Below are 17822 nucleotides of genomic sequence, written 5' to 3'. Positions count from 1 at the left end.
ACAGAATTTCCGTTTTCTTTTTTAAAATGAATATGGCTGGTTTTGCCTTTGAGTGTGTGTGTGTGTGTGTGTGTGTGTGTGTGTGTGTGTGTAGAATAACCTAATTGACAAGCAATCATGGAGTTCTCTTTGAGCTTGATGTCATCCCATCATTTGGAGACCCATTTTAGTTAATTTGTTTTTCCATATAGTTTCTAGTGGGAAAAATGCATTGCTTTGGTACTGAAATTAACTAGATTGATGTATCTTTGACTTTGTCATTTTCCGGTGGCTCAAAAGGTTATTTCCCAAGTGCTTAATTTTTTAAGTACAGCGTATATTAATTTAACTGCTACTTTCTGATATTCATCATTCTGTGAAAAATTATTACAACTGGATACATTGCACAGATTTTTATTTACACTCCAAATTCTATTTGATGTAGTTATTCAACTTTGAAGATACCATGCAAATTTGATAAAGATGAGGTTTTTAAAATTTTGAACCATTTATTATTGATTTGCTAAATATAATTTTCACATTTTCTTTATCGTATTCTATAATATATCTTTCAGAAGGAAACACTTAAAGACTAATGCAATCTACAGGAACTATTCAATCAGAAATAATGAGTCAAGAGGTCACTTGTCAAGAATGCATTGTTTGAAATACTTACTTTTACGGGTTTCCAGTCTGTGAGGTATGAAGTTCTTCCATGAAAAATAAGGACTGCTGTGGGCTTCTGAATTCTGTACAACATGTCACGATTTTGCTCTTGGGCTAAAGATAGAAAGTAAAATAAAATGTTCTTTGTCCATTTAGTTATCCTTGACTCCATGAAATTCTCCGAAGTAATTACTGGAGACCACAATACCACCTACCAGCAAGAGCAGCATTGACCCTGTGCCAGCCGCCTTATTGCTGACCACAGCTGCTCTTGACTAAAGCAGATGTTTCTCCCTTTGCCTTGCCAGTAAATTTTATTGAGCAGTTTTGCACATACAGAGCAATATACTCTGCCTGGTGAGTGACCAGAGATCCTAGCCACCTTATGCAGTAAGGTTCGATTTCTCCTCCCTACCACACGGCCCCTACTCCCACGTTCCACACATCTGACCTCCCAGGCCTCAGAACTTGTAAACTACAGTCCTCTTGGGTTTGCTTTCCTACCCACCCATTTAATTTTCTCCACGAAAATGATGTTGGAAGAGCAACCGCACTTGTGGTCGCAACTTGCTGCTGCGAGGGCGGTCACATGGGTACGTTGCTCCTACCAGTTGTGGGTTTGCACAGAGGAGTTAGGGTACTGTGTTGGGATGTTTTGTTAGGATGCTTTTCTGAATTTTTCCACATCTCTTTGGTTTGGAGGTTGACTTGGAAATCTCTTTGGAATTAGCTTCTTTTGGGAGCACTTTCTGCCTTCCTGAGCACTTCCTGGATCCTGTCCCCATGGAGGCGGCAGGGAAACTTCTGAGCCCACCTCTGTGTACCTGTTGTGGACGGTGCTGTATCTGAGTCTGAGAAGTAAAGCACTTTAAAGGCTTTTTTTTTTTTTTTTATCCTCACCCGAGAACATTTTTCCATCTTTTGTTCAGATAGAGTGAGAGAGAGAGAGAGAGGAAGAGAGAGAGAAACATCGACGTGAAAGGGACACATGGAGTGGCTGCCACCCACATGACCAACTAGGGCCGGGGACAAACTGCAACCGAGGTACGTGCCCTTAGCGGGAACCGAACCCGGGTCTCTCTGGACCACAGGCCAACGCTCTAACCGCTGAGCCAAACCGGCCAGGGCTGCTTTTGAGTTGGAATGGATGATTTAATACAATTTCTCTCCGTGTTCCTTGTCCAAGCGTAAAGGAACAATTTTCTAGTTACAGCTGATACTACTTAAAAAACAAAAGAAAAGAAAAGAAATCTGAAGGATTACTCCCTTCAGTGGGTAGAGCCTGTTCCCGGGGACCTTTCAAAGGAAACAACTCACAAAGATCATGGCACTGGAGGGTCTGAGCCCCAGCCTGACGTGCAGCCCCGCAGAGCTCTGGCCTAGGGGACAGGGAAGATACAGGATCAGAGCGCCAAGGCCACAGGGTAAGAAAGTGCCCGCTTTGTGCCTCCTCGGCTGGGAGGACGTGGCAGTGACCTGAGTCCATCAGTAGTCATCCCAGGAGTGTGTCATTGTGGGAATTTATCTAGCCAGCTCGTGGCAGATGGCCAGTTCTGATAGCCTGGCTTTAAGGCTCCTGACACATACGATACCAGGACTTCATTGAATATTCTATTGAGCCCCTATTAGGATACATAGGGCAAGGTGAGTGACCACTGGAGGGCTATAGGTCAAGAAGTTGGAAGCAGTATGTTCACTTCTAATACTTTAAACCACTCGGAGTAATTTAAAGTAGTCATGTACTTGCAAACTCTCGTAACATAAAGCTTCATTCTTCTTTGATTTTAAGAGAAGAACTTGTTCAGATTAATGTATATTTCCTTACCTCCTCTACTACTACTGAAAAAAAGAAAAGTTTTTTAAATAAGAGCACCGAAAGAGTTATCAGCACTACTAGACTGGGCACTTGGCTCAGGACTGGGGTGTGTTTTTTTTCTAATGTTCCCAGAGCAGTGCACTCCTTAAACTAGGATGAGAAAAGTTAATTTTAATCCTCCAAAGGCTTATTTTCTAGCACAAAAGGTCATGAAATACACCCAAGAGCTCGATTGCTGAAAACTTAAGGAGTGAGGTCTCAGCAGCAGGACGGCTCTGGGGCTAGTATCCCAACATAGAATCATGTCCCTGACTGAAGAAACAATTTATTTTAGTAGCAATTAATGCAAAACGACTGAATGGAAGGGCCCTCCCTTCGCCTGTCTGAGGGAAACCTCTTTGTTCGGGTTGTTTTGGGTTCTCAGAGCAGTGTTATTTGGACTTGTTTGTAAGATGGTGGTACACGTTCTTTCCAAGGATGTTTAAGTAGCCGTCCTCTGCCCAATATTTTTTAAAATCTTTATTGTTGTTGTTGGAAGTATAACAGCTGTCCCACTGACACCTCCTCCCTGCTTCCCTCCCCAGCCTTCACCGCACTGTTGTCTGTGTCCATTGGTTATGCATATATGCATGTAAGTTCTTTGGTTTGTCTCTTCCCTCCCCTGAACCCCCTTCCCTCTGAGGTTTGTCAGTCTCTGGATCTGTTTTGTTCATCAGCTTATTTTTTTCATTATATTCCACAAATAAGTGAGGTCATATATACTTATCTCTCTCTAATTGGTGTATTTTACTTAGCATATTACTCTCCAGGTCCCTCCAATGTCATCTCAAACAGTAAGATATCTTTCTTACAGCTGCATAGTACTCCATTGTGTATATGTACCACAGCTTTTTTATCCACTCATCTACTGACGGACACTTGGACTGTTTCCAGATCTTAGTGATTATAAATAGTGCTGATGTGAACATAGGGGTCCATATACTCTTTCTGATTGGTGTTTCAGGCTTCTTAGGATATGTTCCTAAAAGTGGGATCACTTTTACAGTTACCACCCATTAATCTGTGATCTGTTAGAAGAAAGAAGGACGTGCCGTATTGAGCTGGTAGACCCGTGGAAAACAAAAATGTGATGACCCAATTCTTTCAAGCTTTATTTTGAGCTGATTTTTTAGGGTATTAAAATGTCACCTGCCCTGGAGATTAAGAATCCAAAATTGAATGAGGCAGGCCTGAAGAGGACAGAAAAACAAGTTACTGAATCACAGCAGCCGTCGTGGCACAAGGAGGGCTATGAAATGGCCTCGCTCTTCTATAGGGAAGGTCTTTTCATTGCGCGTGGTTGGTGGCCACTTTAGAACAGTTCATCCCCTGGGCCCAGTAGAGAATCTGCCTCATGGTTGTCCACAGGAAGACCTCAGTGTTCCTAGTTAGTTCACTTACTTCCTCAGCACCTAGATGAAGTACAAGGTTATGTATTAAAGGGAGGGTAGGGAAGGAAACCCCGTGTAAAATTAAGTTTTGATCATTTTAAAGGAGTAGATTTGTGAACAAGTGCCCCTGCCTACAGTGTGAATTCTACTATATGGTGAAAGCCTGCTGAGCCATGGGAAGAACTCTTAATAGACTGGGCAAGTTTTCATGGCAAGAGACGCTTGTTTTCCGTAGAAAAGCACTTTCGAAATTAGCGTTGTAACTGAGCACTGCTCTGTGCTTTATCAAGCTGTAACATCCAGTGAGTCATGAGGCATCAGGGACACACTGGAGACATCACAAGAAACATTGGAGTTAATGTCCGAGATAAGGAAGAGGACTATCTCTGAAAAGAAACTGGAATGAAGGGGCGCAGTGCCCGGCGTGGGACCACTGAAGGGAGTTCCTGGTAGGCCTGCTGTCCTCCCTCCCCGGCGGTGGGAATGACCGGCCGGGAGGGAGAGCCAGGAAGCAGGCGTCGGCGCTCACCTGAGTCCTGGGGCAGGTTATTGCCCATCTCGGCTTCAGTTCCCTCACCTGAAAATGAGTCATGAACCACATCATCTCCACGGGCCCTTCTGGTCCAAGGAGCCTATGCATTTGGTTTTTTAACATTATCCTGCAATGGATACTCCTGGAAAGCTTTGATCATTTATGGCTGCGGCTGTACTGCTTGCTATCACTGTGAGCACCTAATGCTTGGACCACTCAGGAGACCAGTGCCCAATCTCCTAGCCAGTCATTCTGATGGCCAGACACCCTCCTCCATCCCTGCCCCAAGAAACCCTTCGCTTAAGAAGGTCCTTTCATTTCCCGGGAGCTGGGGTTCAGTCTTATATCGCTGGCCCATGAGCTGCGCACTGTCTGGCCAACTGGAAGGTGAGACAGTGGAGACCTCAGCCCTGCAGACGCTGGCAGGTGACCTGGTCTTCCTGCGCCTTGTCAGCCTGGTGACAAGCTGGAGGAGCGTCCAATCCCTCAGTTAACGTCGGGCCCGATCCTAATGAATTCGGGATTCGGCTCTGCCCTTGAGACGTCTGGGTTGATGACTGATATCTTAGTCTCTTGGGACAGGGCCGTACAGTGGAGAAAAGTAGCAGAAGCATCAGATCTCGGCAGGTCATCTGGCCCCCATAAAAAAGCAAGAGCCACTGGGAAAAGGCTAGACTGCTCGGTTCCCAGCTCTGTGGGATTCTTAGACAAAGCTCTCCACTCCATCTTTGTTTATAGAACTCGTTTTCAGGAACAAGTGTTTTATGGCGAGGTGGAGGTTGTTAAGAAGCTATTTATAATGAAGATCTCAAATATGTGAGCGCTGTATCGAGCTGCATCTAAAGGAACTTTGCATGGGTGGCAGTGGAGGAGAAAAAGGGAGAAAAGGATAAGGGAAAAAACTCATAAAAATAGCTGAGATCACTCAACAGTTATCAAGAAACAGATACTGCAGTTTTCTAACACTAAGTACTAAAAGTATATGCACTCTTAAAAGGCAATTAAAACGTATGCTCCGAAACTATAAAACATTTTCTTTTCATCTGCAACATAGAGGGCAGATTACAACACATTAATAACGTTTTGTTTAGAGTTCAGTTTCTGATGGTTTCCAAATGTAGTCTGTGTAGATTAACCAGAAGGAGTCCAGTTCCCTTTTTTAAGAGCGCTTGTAAAGGAAAGCAATGTGGTAAGATTGTTATGAAAAGAGAGTGTATTTAGGAAATAGCACTTAGCAGGGTCTCTCTGAATGGCTGCCAGGTCAGGAAGCTGAAGTGCAAGGCTTGGCCCTTGTTCAGCCCCCCCAGTTCCAGCTCCTTGACCACACAGTACGTCAGGAACATGTCACAAGCCAGCCAGGAAGACTCAGCCCCGCCCATGGGCCAGCTTGGCACGGCTGCGTTCACATAACCCAGGGCTCCAGAGGGGCCGGAGGCAGGCATTCCAGGGCCACAGGAACATGCAATTTTTTAAAATAGAAATGAAGAACTAAAAAAAAAAAAAAAAAAAAAAAAGCCTGGGAATCAAACTGTTGCTGAGTCCTTATGAAACATGGCCCCTCATGGAGAATGTCAGAGCGGAAAGGGGCCTTGAAGGTTATCTCATCCTCTGCCCTGCAGTAGACAAGGGGACTGACCAGCCCTCGCGTGGTGGCGGGGCAGTGCTGGAACCCGGATCTGTCGGCTTGCTAAACCCGCTGGCGTTTGTACCCCAGTGGGCTCGGCCTTCTGCCTCAGGAGCTCTGCTGTCCCTAGCATCCTGTACTGCGTGGGAGCCCTCCTTGGATTTTGGCTTGCCCGTGATTTATTGCTGTACTATTTACTTCCTGCTCTGTGTCTAAGCCTCAGCATTGTCATCGGCAAAATGGAGATAACAGCCCTGGCCGGGCGCTCAGTTGATTGGAGCATCGTCCTGTACCCTGGAAGGTGGCAGGCTTGATTCCCAGTCAGGGTATATGCCCAGGTTGTGGGTTCAATCCCGGGTCAGGCCACATGCAGGAGGCAACCAGTCGATGTCTCTCCCTCGCATGGGTGTTATTCTCTCTCTCCCTCTCTCTAAGATCAATTTAAAAGAAAAGATACCAGTGTCGTAAGGATTGACTGAATAAAATAAAATAACAATTGCAGTGCTTGACCCGTAAGAAAGGCTCAATCATGTTACCCATCATCATCACCAGTATTGTTATTTGTGTTGTCATTACTATTACTGCTACTGTTTCTACAGTTGCTATATCAACAGTCATCCTCTGGCATCTGGGCTTGGGTGAAGGAGGTGTTCCCTCTGTCTCCATAGACCACCCCCAGCACTGCAGGGCAGAATAAAGGGGCTGAGAGTCTCCAGTACCCCCGGGCCATCAGACTCTGCCGGGGGCAGAGGGGCAGAAGTGTGGTGCTGGTGTTCTTGGGGCGAGGGGCTGCTTTTCCAACTTCATCGTGTAATTTTGGTTGAAAGGGATTTAGAGATGATTGCATAATTACATAGTATAGTCCAGTCTTCTCAGTTTACGTGTGGGAAAACTGAGGCTCAGACTGATAAAGGGATTTGCCTATGTCTTGCTTCCCTAATTTCAGAATCGACTGGAGCGCTTGTCTTTAGAGAGAGAAGGGAAACTGGAGGAGAAGGAGTCTTGGGATGAGACCCACAAGACCCGCATCCTCTCTCCGTCCTTCACCCGCAGGCCCACTGCCGCCCCATCTGAAACCCCAGTTGTGACCTTATTCCTTAGTCAGCATAGAGACAGCCCCAAGGAACAAGTCAAGAGAGCCAGCCACTTCCTTTGGTATTATTAGAGAATAATCCCCTATGAAAGTTAAGTGGATGTTTGTTTTTTATTTAAAACCTTGAACAGATTTAGCGCTGTTGGGCTGCTACTGGCCCGCCTCACACAGTGCCCCTCGGGGAAGACCCGCTCGGGACTGGGACCAGCACGTTTCTCTGCTGAGCCTGAGGCTCGCTCGTTTGGAAAGTCACGTTCCGTCGGAGTTGATGCCTCGTTGTCTTTTCCTTGAGCTTTTTCTCTCTCCTTTTCCCCAGTATCATATCAGTTACCTGCTTTTCGAAAATGTTGATCAAGCAGGTGGTGAGATTAGAAAATGTAACTGTGCTGTTTTCAGTAGCAGAGAAGTGGAGCGTTTGTTTGCTGGAAAGGTCATGCACACTTACCGACGACACGGCTACAACATCAGCCATTGTTGACCTGCAAAAACCGACCAGACAGTCACCCGAACCTTCCCAGAGAACATTTTAAGACGTTACGTTCTGGTGTTGGCTGGGCACGTTGAAACGGCCCTACGGTGTCCTCCCTCCGTCTGTCCTGGCGCCGTCCTCTTTGGGATGCTCTCCGGCCTCATTACCCTGGGTTTGTGTCCAGTGTTCCGAAGGCTTTGGAGCAGACTGGCGAAGGGCTGTCCTTGCCACAGCAAGAGCACAGTGACTTATTGAAGGTTCAGATTTTGCTTGGTTCGGAGCCTGCTGCAGATGGGAACAGAGCCTCCATCCTCATCTCTACCACAGACTTGGATGAAAATGTCAGTTTCCTCTTCTCTGGTGCTTGTCAAAAATACCCCTTTCAACTAATCACATTCCCAATTTCCCCAAGAGTAAAACCAAAGCTCCAGAGGTAACTGCTCACTTCAAGGTCACCGGACAAGGTGAAGAGAGAGCCTGGGAGAATGTGCCTAAGTGTCCTTCCCTTACAGCCCCCAGAATACACTTTCTTTAGCTTCCACATTCCACTTTCCTTTGTTTCTACTTAGTTTTTTGTTTTTGTTTTTTTATTTTTAGATAAGAAGGGAGAGGATGAGAAAGACAGAAACATCGATGTGAGAGAGAAACATCGATGGGCTGCCTCCTGCACACCGCCTCTGGAGATCGAGCCCGCAACCCCGTTATGTGCCCCGACTGGGAATCGAACCGGCAACTTCCTGGTGCACGGGACCAGCCCAACCAACTGAGCCACACTGGCCAGGGCTGTTTCTACTTAGTCTGACAAGGCTTTCAGTACTGTCATCAGTACTGCCTAACTAGTTTGCTCAGCGGTTAGACTATTGGACCATGGACTGAAGGGTCTAGGGTTCCATTCCCAGTCAAGGGCACCTACCTGGGTTGCAGGTTCGATTCCCAACCCCGGTTGGGTCATGCAGGAGGCAACCAATCAATGTTTCTCTCCTTCCCCACCCCCTCACCCTTCTACTCTATCTAAGAATCAATGGAAAAATACCCTCAGGTGAGGATTAATGAAAAGATAAATAAATGTCATCAGTACCCGTAGGTTTGCCCATCCTTCTCCGAGACCACAGCGGACAGGCCTGGGGGTGGTGTAGCGTCAGCCCTGACGCCAGAGTGGACTTGGCTCTGTGCCTCCCCCTTGGCAACGGGCTCAGGGCAGTGTATGTATGAAGCTTTTCTGGTAGAATACTCATTCTTTGGGAGACTTTTATAAACACGTTTTTGCTTGACCATACTGTGTGCACGGTTTGGGGACTGAAGTTTTCCGGACGGAGCTGCTCACGCGAGAACCTTCCTCACCACGGCTCTGTTTTCCCTGAGCTGTTTGTGGTCAGTCCCGGCAGTTGGTTCAGATGTGCAGTGACACCTAATAGCACGATAAGTAGGTGGGGTTTGACTCTCGGGAGGTTTGGGGCCTTCACGGTGTTCTCTCCAGGTTACTGTATGCAGCTTTGCTCCTCGACTAGGGATGGAGAGGCCCCATCACCCTTTTCCCCAGAAAAGTAAGTCCGATGGCCTGGCTGGTGTGGCTCAATGGACTGAGCCCATGGACTGAGAGGTCCTGATTCGATTCCTGGTCAGGGCACATGCCTGGGTTTTGGGCTCGATCCTCATTTCTGGAGGGTGTGCAGGAGGCAGCCGATCAATGTCCCTTTCTCTCTCTCCCTTCCTCTCTAAGAAATAAATAAAAACATATTTTTAAAAAAGTAAGTCCGGTCAACCAGAGATTATGTTCTGCAACTCCAAGTCACAATTATATCATATTTGCTTTCTGACTTGGATCTTTGCTTTTGACAGGTAGTTAATATTTCCCACCTGCTGTCAACCTCTCCTGGTTCATCACATAACAGGCCTCCTTTTTACCAAGAAGGTGCTGTGTTTCAACGCGCTTTCAGAGAGGCTCTGAGCTGGATTAGACTACATGGGCCGTGGAGCCTTCCATCTTCAATCCAAGGGAGAGTTTCTTTTTGTTGATTTTTTAAGAATGTCTTTGTCCGTGGAGTGGTACACCCAAGGTTGATGTCTGCTTCTTACCTTTAAAACCACGGTGCGTTGGGCCAGTGAGGGGTGAGTAGGATACCCAGGTGCACAAGAGGCAGAGCCACATTAAATGTAGCCATTTCCAAAGGGACCTCCGGGTATTAGGATTGTTTGTATCCCATGGCACAGGAACCCAGCGTAATGTCCTCCACCTCAGCCCGAACCAGGTCACCTTGAGCTACCTGTGCGGCAGGGGTGGACGTTACCCCCACACCAGTATGGCTCTGAGAAATTCCCAGGGGTGAACTCAGGTTCCTTTTGAGGTCTTTTCTCCATCAAATCAAGAATTTTGGATTTTTAAAAAATTTACATTATGCTCGATACTTCACAGAGCGTTTCTACCCACATCATATACTCTTAAACCTCACTATGAAGTCACGATTGCGTCCCCTTTCTACCAGTACGCTTAGAGACAGAATCACGTTGCCGGGGGGCGGGGCTCTGGCATCCAACCCCGTCCCCCGTCATTCCTTCAAGAAGACTTTTTACCACGTTCCTGTCCTTTGAGTGGAGGACCTCAGTGACCCAGGAGAGTCTGTATTTATCCCCACAGAGCAAATATTTTGATCATGTCAAAATATTTTCCTCCTTAAAAACTTTAATGGTGTGTTGCCACCTTCAATGGCATGAAATGGAATGGAATGCAATCTAAATTCATTCATTCATTTCTCGTTTAGGGTAACAGTGTAGTGGGAGGAACCTGGAATTTGGGAACAATCCAGTAATTCCAAATTCGACTCTGTTCTTCAGTGAACGTAGGAACTTCGCCTAGCCTGTTTCTTCTGTGCAAAGATGATGAACCGGTCGCCTCAACGGCACGGCACCTGGCATTAACGCTAATAGACTGAAGTCTCGCTTCCCACTTTGGCTTTGGGTCAAACCAGTCTTTTCTACCTTACCTGCCACCTCTTCCTCAGGCGACCCCTTTGCTGATGCCAAATTTAATGATTTATCATCTCTTGGGCAAGCTTCTACCTTCCCAGCTTTGTATTTTTGTCCCCTTCCTCTGAAAATCCCTCCTGCTATCAGCGTCCCTTCACACACTCCCCTTTAGCCACCTGTAGACTTTCTGTGCATCCACCAGGGGTTCGATCAAGTACCAGTCCTCCTCATAGCCTTTCCTGGTCCTTCCCATCAGACACCGTCTCTGAGTGTGTGTGTCTTTATTAATAATCACTGTCCTCCTGTGGCACTTACCATGTTCTGTTTTATGTTGTTTTTATTTCTAGATCTTATTATCTTTTCCTCAGACTTGAAACTCACTGTGGAAAGTGGTTGTAACTTCCTGCCTCTAGATATCTACTGTAATATGTATCATGGTTACTGGGAGGTTGCATGGTGCAGCCAAAAGAACACACATGTTAGAGGCAGGCGTCTCTGTGTTTGAGCCCTGGGTCTGCCATTTCCTCTCCAGCTCGTGGCCTGAGACTACTTCCTTTGCCCTTTGACCCTCTGTAAAATGTAGACCATCATATCTACTTCATGGTATCACTGTATGAATTAAATGAAATAAAGCAGAGTGCCTGGCGCCGAATCGGTACTTAATAAATGTTAGATTCTTTCCCTTGATTGTAATAAAAAATAGATTAAGTAAGAGGATACTCACCCTTTGTGCTATGATTTTCTAAACAGGGGATTTATTGATAATAATTTTAGTAGATTTGTCTAATATAATGGGGACCTCTGTAATTTATTGGAAAGCCGGGTGTTATTCTGTGGAATAATCACACACAGAACACTAGCTAAATACTGACATCTGACTATTCCATCCCATTCTAGCATATGGATTTGTATTTGTAACTCCACCTCATGAGATTTTACCATTCCTCTTAATTTTATTAATCTATTCTAAACTGACAGATGTTGTGGTGAGCCTTGAGCTCCTGGGGCTGCTTATTTCATTCTGATTAAAAGATGAGTTTCCTTCTTAAACCCAAGGGTCTAAGTATACACTGCCCCTCTCTCCTAAACAGCTTATTTCAATGTCAGAAGTAAACTTGTTATTCTCTTTGGATCCTAAAGAAGCTTCCCAGTATCTGAGCCCCTTCTAAAAGGTCTCCCTCCAGTAGGCAGAAGAGTGGTGTATGGGGACAGATGAGCAGTCGTACCTGGTACTTGCTAGTTGCTTAATAAATAATAGTACGAGCTTCACTTTTCATTTACTTTGTTTTTTTTGTCTGGAAGGGGATGTGGGTAGTAAGCAGAACTTACAGAACGAATCTGTGTTGCTCTCTCTTATTCTCAAGGGCACACAGAATTTGGAAACATTGACATTTTGCCAGAGCTGCAGACAGTGTTCGGGGAGAGCTTGTGCTTTGTTCCTGCTGGAGTCCAGCACTGATTTCTAGCAGAGCGGTTGTCAGTCCCTGTCCAGAGGTGGCGCACAGCAGATCGTCAGTCTAACGGGAGAGGTCGAGGTTGCCGACGTCTGATCACTTCTTAGCTTGCTGGCTACTATGTGAACTCTACCAGAAGCAAGTTGGTCAGCTGAAGAATTTTAATGAAGCTTTTAAGTTTTCCACCCACACGAGCGGGTTCTCTTGTTGTTGCTGGGCTGTTCCCGCCCCCTCCCGTCAGCAGCCTACCTCCAGGAAGAGGCTCATGTTCTTTCCCAGGGCGCCAGCCTCAGAGTAGGCGGTTGTCCATTGCTGGCCTGGGACAATCGTATTGGAGATCTCCCTGGACACCGGACACTTGCTATCATGACGGCTGTCCTGTTGGCTGATCCTCCTAGTCCTTTTAGGGGCACCTGAGGTCATCTTTTTCCTTAGGGGGTGTCACTGTGTGGCATCTTTACTGAATAGAACTGTGGGTTTGCTTTCTATCACTTGGACCGGCCATACCTACTATTTATTGGATGGCTCTGTGAATTAGGCACCATGCAGTTTGCTTAACATACATTTTCATGAGGCCTCCCAACAACCCTTTAAGGTACGTACTATTTTACCCATTTCACAGATAAGTATTGGAGACGTTCAATAACTTGTCCAAGTTACAACACACCAAAGCCTAGACTTACCCCCAAAGCCCTATTTTTTCCACTGTTTACAGGAAGCTCAAAATGTGCCTGAAACTGCAGTCACTGTGGTTTGTCACATGGACATCACCAGAAATCCCCGGGACTTTACTGCATTGATCAGAGTCGCATGTGCAGAGGCATCAGCCAACGTGAAAACAGTACATTTCTACTGTTTTACAGGAAAACCCAGAGCAGCCCAAGTACACTGGACGAATTGGAATCGAAACGCCTAAGTCAAAAAAATATTTATTTTAAGGTCATCTGTTTATCCTGACGCGAGGGCCATGGAACATGAGGGAGCTGGCATCCCGTTTCTGAAAGATGCCGTTTTACAATGGGAACGTGTTAGAAAACGCCACCCCTGTTGTTTTCCTTGGGATTTAGGGCGAGAGACATGAAGGCTGACAACCCTCTTCCTGTTGTAGGTCAGAGCTTCAAGGAACTCTGTAATCTTCCCACCAGCTTTCCTCCCTCCTGGAACTCACGGGTAAAATTAGATGCTGGCTGGGCTTCAGGAGCCGAGTTTGAAAGCCTTCGGAGGCAGCTCCGTCCTCCCAGCGCCGCTGTGTACAGACCACGCGGTTTGGGAAAGGAGGAGTGTTGGCCCTGAAACACATTAGTAACGATGCCCACAGGAGCGAGCGGGAGAAACGATCTCTGTGCGGCTCATCGCCCTGGAAACGGGATACGGCTTAGCTTCCTTGTACCAGTGTGCTGCCCTGACCTCTTGACGCCGGCCTCCTCCGTGCATGCTGTTCAAGTTTTCAAAGAACAGACCTCTGTTTGACGATTTAGACACTCGGGTTGAAATTCTGTTAGGCGTGTTCTGATGGTCGCTAGGAGGCAAACTCGGTGAACAGGGTATGTGGGAAGGAATCGTTTAGAGAATGAGAGCTCTCCCAAACCGGCATCGGCCACATTTATCTAATTTGACACATTTTGCCTGGAAGTCATAGAAGGAGACTGAGGTGCCCCGTCAGAGTATAAAGAGCCAGAGACTAAAACCAGACTAAAAAGGGCCACCCCATTAGGGAAGTACGTCCCTGGGGAGCGGGGGCACAGGGAAAGGAGGTTAGATGGCCGTTTTTAAACACTGAATCAAGAATACGTTCAGAGAGGCGGATGCCCAGGAAAAGTCTCCCTCCCGACCTCGCTGGGCAGGGGACAGTTAAGGAAAGGAGTTCTGCTTATTCTCTGCTGCAGGATGCTCCCCCCTGACCCTTTATAAGTCAGCCTTGCTTGATTACTCCTTTTAATTCAGGACTCAAAACAGCTTGTAAAGTTTTTTTTATCATTCCTTTCCAGATTGTGTGGCCCACAACTGTAGCACGCGCGTTCCCTTTGTCCACATCTGTTTTCCAACCTCATTACTCTTCTGTTATTACATTCATTAAAAGAAAAAAAAAAGAGCTGTTTATTTCTTTTCAGCATGTTTTCCCCCAGTTTCAAAAGCTAAAATGGTAAATCATGTGATGTTTGATGGGACCATCTCCACGGATCTAGAATAGGAAATTATGGTTGCTTACACAGAAATTGGTTGAGCCTTGTTGTTGAAATGAGGTTATACCCACACTGAGGTTCACAGCTCACGGAAGGGCTGTCTCCCTGCCGCCTGTGATTGTTGCCATTTCTGTAACAATGTTACCTCACACTCTCCAGTAGTAACTGACTAATGGGACCCCTGAGCACTTTAATTTGAATATTATAATTTAAAAGTAAATGGAAGCTGAGAGGCAGAGTTTCAGGATTTATGGTGGTTTTACTTAGTGAAGAGAAACGAGACAAAGGTGCTCATTAACACCACTTCTATTCAACATAGTGTGGAAATTCTAGGCAATACAATGAAGTAAGAGATGCATGAACTGAGAAGAAAGAAATAGCTGACCTATTTGCACATGATATGATTTACAACATAAAAAATACAGGAGAATCAACAAACTATTCGAATTACGAAGAGTGCAACATGGTTGCTGGATACAGAAATTGGTGGTGTTCCCACATGCCAGCAATAACCAATCAGAAAAGTTCCTCTTTGCAGTAACAATCAAAAGCACAAAGAAGCCAGGGATAGTGCTGAGAAAAGATACACAAAGCATTTATAGAAAAGTTATCAATGTAAACTGAAGGGATGAGAGAAGACCTAAATAAATGGATATGACATGTTCATAGATAAGAAGACTCAATATATTAAGAGTTGTCAATTATCCTCAAATTAATCAAGAAAGTAAATGAAATTTCAATCAGAATCATAATAGGTTTTAAATCAGTCTGGCAGGGCACACACAAAAAGTGTTCACTGAAGGGAGTTAATGAATGGCCTGTTTACAAAGGTTTGGACAAAGCTTAGGGAAACGAAGAAACTAATAGCAAAGCCTTTAGCACCCCTGGGCCTAAAACAGCAAGGGCAGGAGCAGCCGTCAGAACCTAGAGAGTGGCCGGAGTGGCTCAGTTGGTTGAGCATCACCCCATGCGCCGAAAGGTTGCCTGTTCGATTCCCGGTCCAGGGCACATACCTGGGTTGCGGATTTGATCCCCAGTTGGAGAGTGTGCTGAAGGCATCTGATCGATGTGTCTGATGTTTCTTTCACATGGATGTTTCTCTCTCTCCCTTCCTCTCTCTAAGCACATCCTCAGGTGAGGATTTAAAAAAACACACAAAAAACCTAGAAACTGCTGTGGCTAGTTTTAGGGGAAGCCCTTCTGACAGGGCTTTGGTAGAGGAGCTGCTGGCGAGGAAGCCGGGAGGGGGGCGTATCTTGACCTCTCTTTCCTCTAGTCTTCATTCTCTTGCCTTGAGCCACTGGCTGAATCTGGGATGAAGGGACCCTCAGTGGATGCTGTCCATCTGGGGGGCAGACTCCTGGGGACACAGAACATGGAGAACAGGGAAAGTGCATCTGAAGGAGCAGTCAGAGAATATCCAGGACTGGCTTCTTCAGTAAAAATGGTCCAAGTGATCTTGAACGTCACGTGGAAAGACCAAAGGGTCACAAACAGCAAAGAACAGTTTTGGAGAACAATAGACCTGTTATGATTTTTATTAGAATCTTATTTAATTCCTGTCCTGCCAGATATTAAAATGCATTATCAACGATAATAAGACAGAATGGTATTGTTACAGAAATAGACAGAGGAAATGGAATCCACGTCTGTGTAGAAACGAAATATACTAGAATAGTGTCACAAATCAGTACTTGGAGGTGGACTGGTCAATACATAGTGCTGGGGCAAAGGGTTATTCATGTAGGAAAGATTTAATACTTCGTATTAGGAGAGCAAAACTTAAAAACTGTGACCACAAGTGTTGGCAAGGATGTGGACACGCGCTGATGGTAGACGTACACGTGGGTGTGACCGTTTTAGAAGGTAATATGCAATGTGTAGTCAGGTTGCATAGATTCTAGTGCCAGATGACTTCTCATCTGAAAAGTAGAGATAACCGAATCCCATAAGGTTATTGTGAAAATTAAATGAACCAATATGTATAAACCCCTCAGAACAATGTTTGGCATACAAGAAGCACTATTTTAGTATCAGTTATTGTCATTATTTCTGGGATCCTGCAGTTCCAGCCCTAGGTAGGTAATCCATGGAAAGTCTGACTTGTATAAAAGAAGACTTACACACTAATGTTCGTAAGAATTGATTTTTTAAAATATCGTGATATCACCTGGCCAGTGTGGCTCAGTGGATTGAGCATCGACCCATGCACCAAGAGGTCGCCAGTTCGATTCCTGGTCAGGATACAAGCCCAGGTTGTGGGCCCAATCCCCAATGGGGGGCATGCAGGAGGCGGCCAACTGATGTTCTCTCCCATCGATGTTTCTATTTCTCTCCCCTCTCCCTTCCTCTCTCCCTAAAATCAATAAAGAAAAAAATAAATAAATAAAACAAGTTAGAAGAAAAAGGACTGTAGAGGACTCAGAACAGTGTGACACGGGGATAGAAGGAGGATCAGATTGGGGAAAGGTTTACAGAGGTTTCAGCTGTAATATTTTATATCCTTGAAAACACTTTTTAAAAATACGAACCAAAAAGAGAGCTAAGCAATAAGTTCTGGTTAGGTTTTAAAAATATGAAAGAGGTATTAGAAGTATGATAGAATGAAACTGTCTTGGGGAGGGAAGGTATAATCTTTGGAGACAAACAACCCTGGGTTCCATTCTGCTTTTTTTTTTTTTTAAATTAGCTATGTAACCTTAAATGAATTATTTAACATTAGTTAATGTCACTGGGATATTTTGAGGATTCAGTGAGATACTGTTTATAACATAGCGTAGTGCCGGATAAATAGTAGATAATTGTTCCATTCTTTCCCACTTGTATAAGGAAGAAAAATGTTTAATCAACATTTTCCTTGGAAAATATTCTAGACCAAATTTCTGCTTCTGTGGACCTGGTTTCTACAATCTTGTCTTGGCTTCGATTCATGTTGACTTTAAGTGAGGATTGCCAATTCATGCCTAAACTTATTGAAACAAGCTCATTTGATAAAGAAGTGAACTGCAAGGTTTCACTGCAAAAAATCATCGTTCTTTTTCCCATCAAGCCGTGTATTTCCCAGTGTTTGGGTGTGTGGGGCTGTCTTGGGCTTTGAGCAAGAAAGAGCAAATGATTACAGGCCTTGTCTTTCTCCTAAAAAATCTTTGACTATTCTATTTTTGTAATGCGCACTTATGAACGTACACCTTCTCTTGCTAGCTGAGCTGGGGAACAGTTATTCCCCCAGCCCCCGCCCCCCCCAGAACAGATGAGTGTTTTTATCTTCTGAAAACCCAGTGTCACCTTTCCTGGATACTAAACTGTTCCCCTTCCTCTTCTCTAATGAGTTGCTGTTTGATTATTGTTTTTATAAAGTTATGAAATCCATATGAAAACCCTGGAGTCAGGGTCCGTTTCAACATGGGGAAACTTGTCTTCGCTTTCATTAAAATTGCATCTGTTCTAGACAGACAGACCCCTTTGGATCATTAACCAGCGATGTGATGTTTTTTCAGATGAACACTTCTGTAACAACCGGGATAGCAAATTAAGGACTGTAGTTTGGGATCTGACCTCATTTTAACTCTAATATTTAGGGAGTCAGATACGACATTCAGTGCTAAGAAGAGG

At 45.2% G+C, this 17822-nt stretch overlaps 1 protein-coding gene across 9 annotated transcripts in view; it reads left to right on the top strand.

Moving 5' to 3' along the window:
- Nucleotides 1-17822, top strand: part of BCAS3 (BCAS3 microtubule associated cell migration factor) — a 517634-nt gene that overhangs the window by 401401 nt on the left and 98411 nt on the right. For 2 of the 9 annotated variants that reach the window (XR_004960284.1, XR_004960285.1), the window contains 2 exons: nucleotides 555-679; nucleotides 1832-2036. The exons of 4 other annotated variants lie outside the window; for them this stretch is intronic. The gene's annotated coding sequence lies outside the window, so the exon portion shown is untranslated. Of the gene's footprint in view, nucleotides 1-554; nucleotides 680-801; nucleotides 971-1831; nucleotides 2042-17822 lie in introns of those variants that run through there. 3 more of the 9 variants (XR_004960281.1, XR_004960283.1, XR_004960282.1) reach the window with 3 other exon arrangements.

Source organism: Molossus molossus, unplaced genomic scaffold (genome assembly GCF_014108415.1).
Source record: "Molossus molossus isolate mMolMol1 unplaced genomic scaffold, mMolMol1.p scaffold_m16_p_19, whole genome shotgun sequence".
Classification (NCBI taxonomy): domain Eukaryota; kingdom Metazoa; phylum Chordata; class Mammalia; order Chiroptera; family Molossidae; genus Molossus; species Molossus molossus.
This window is presented reverse-complemented; position numbering and strand designations above follow the sequence as displayed.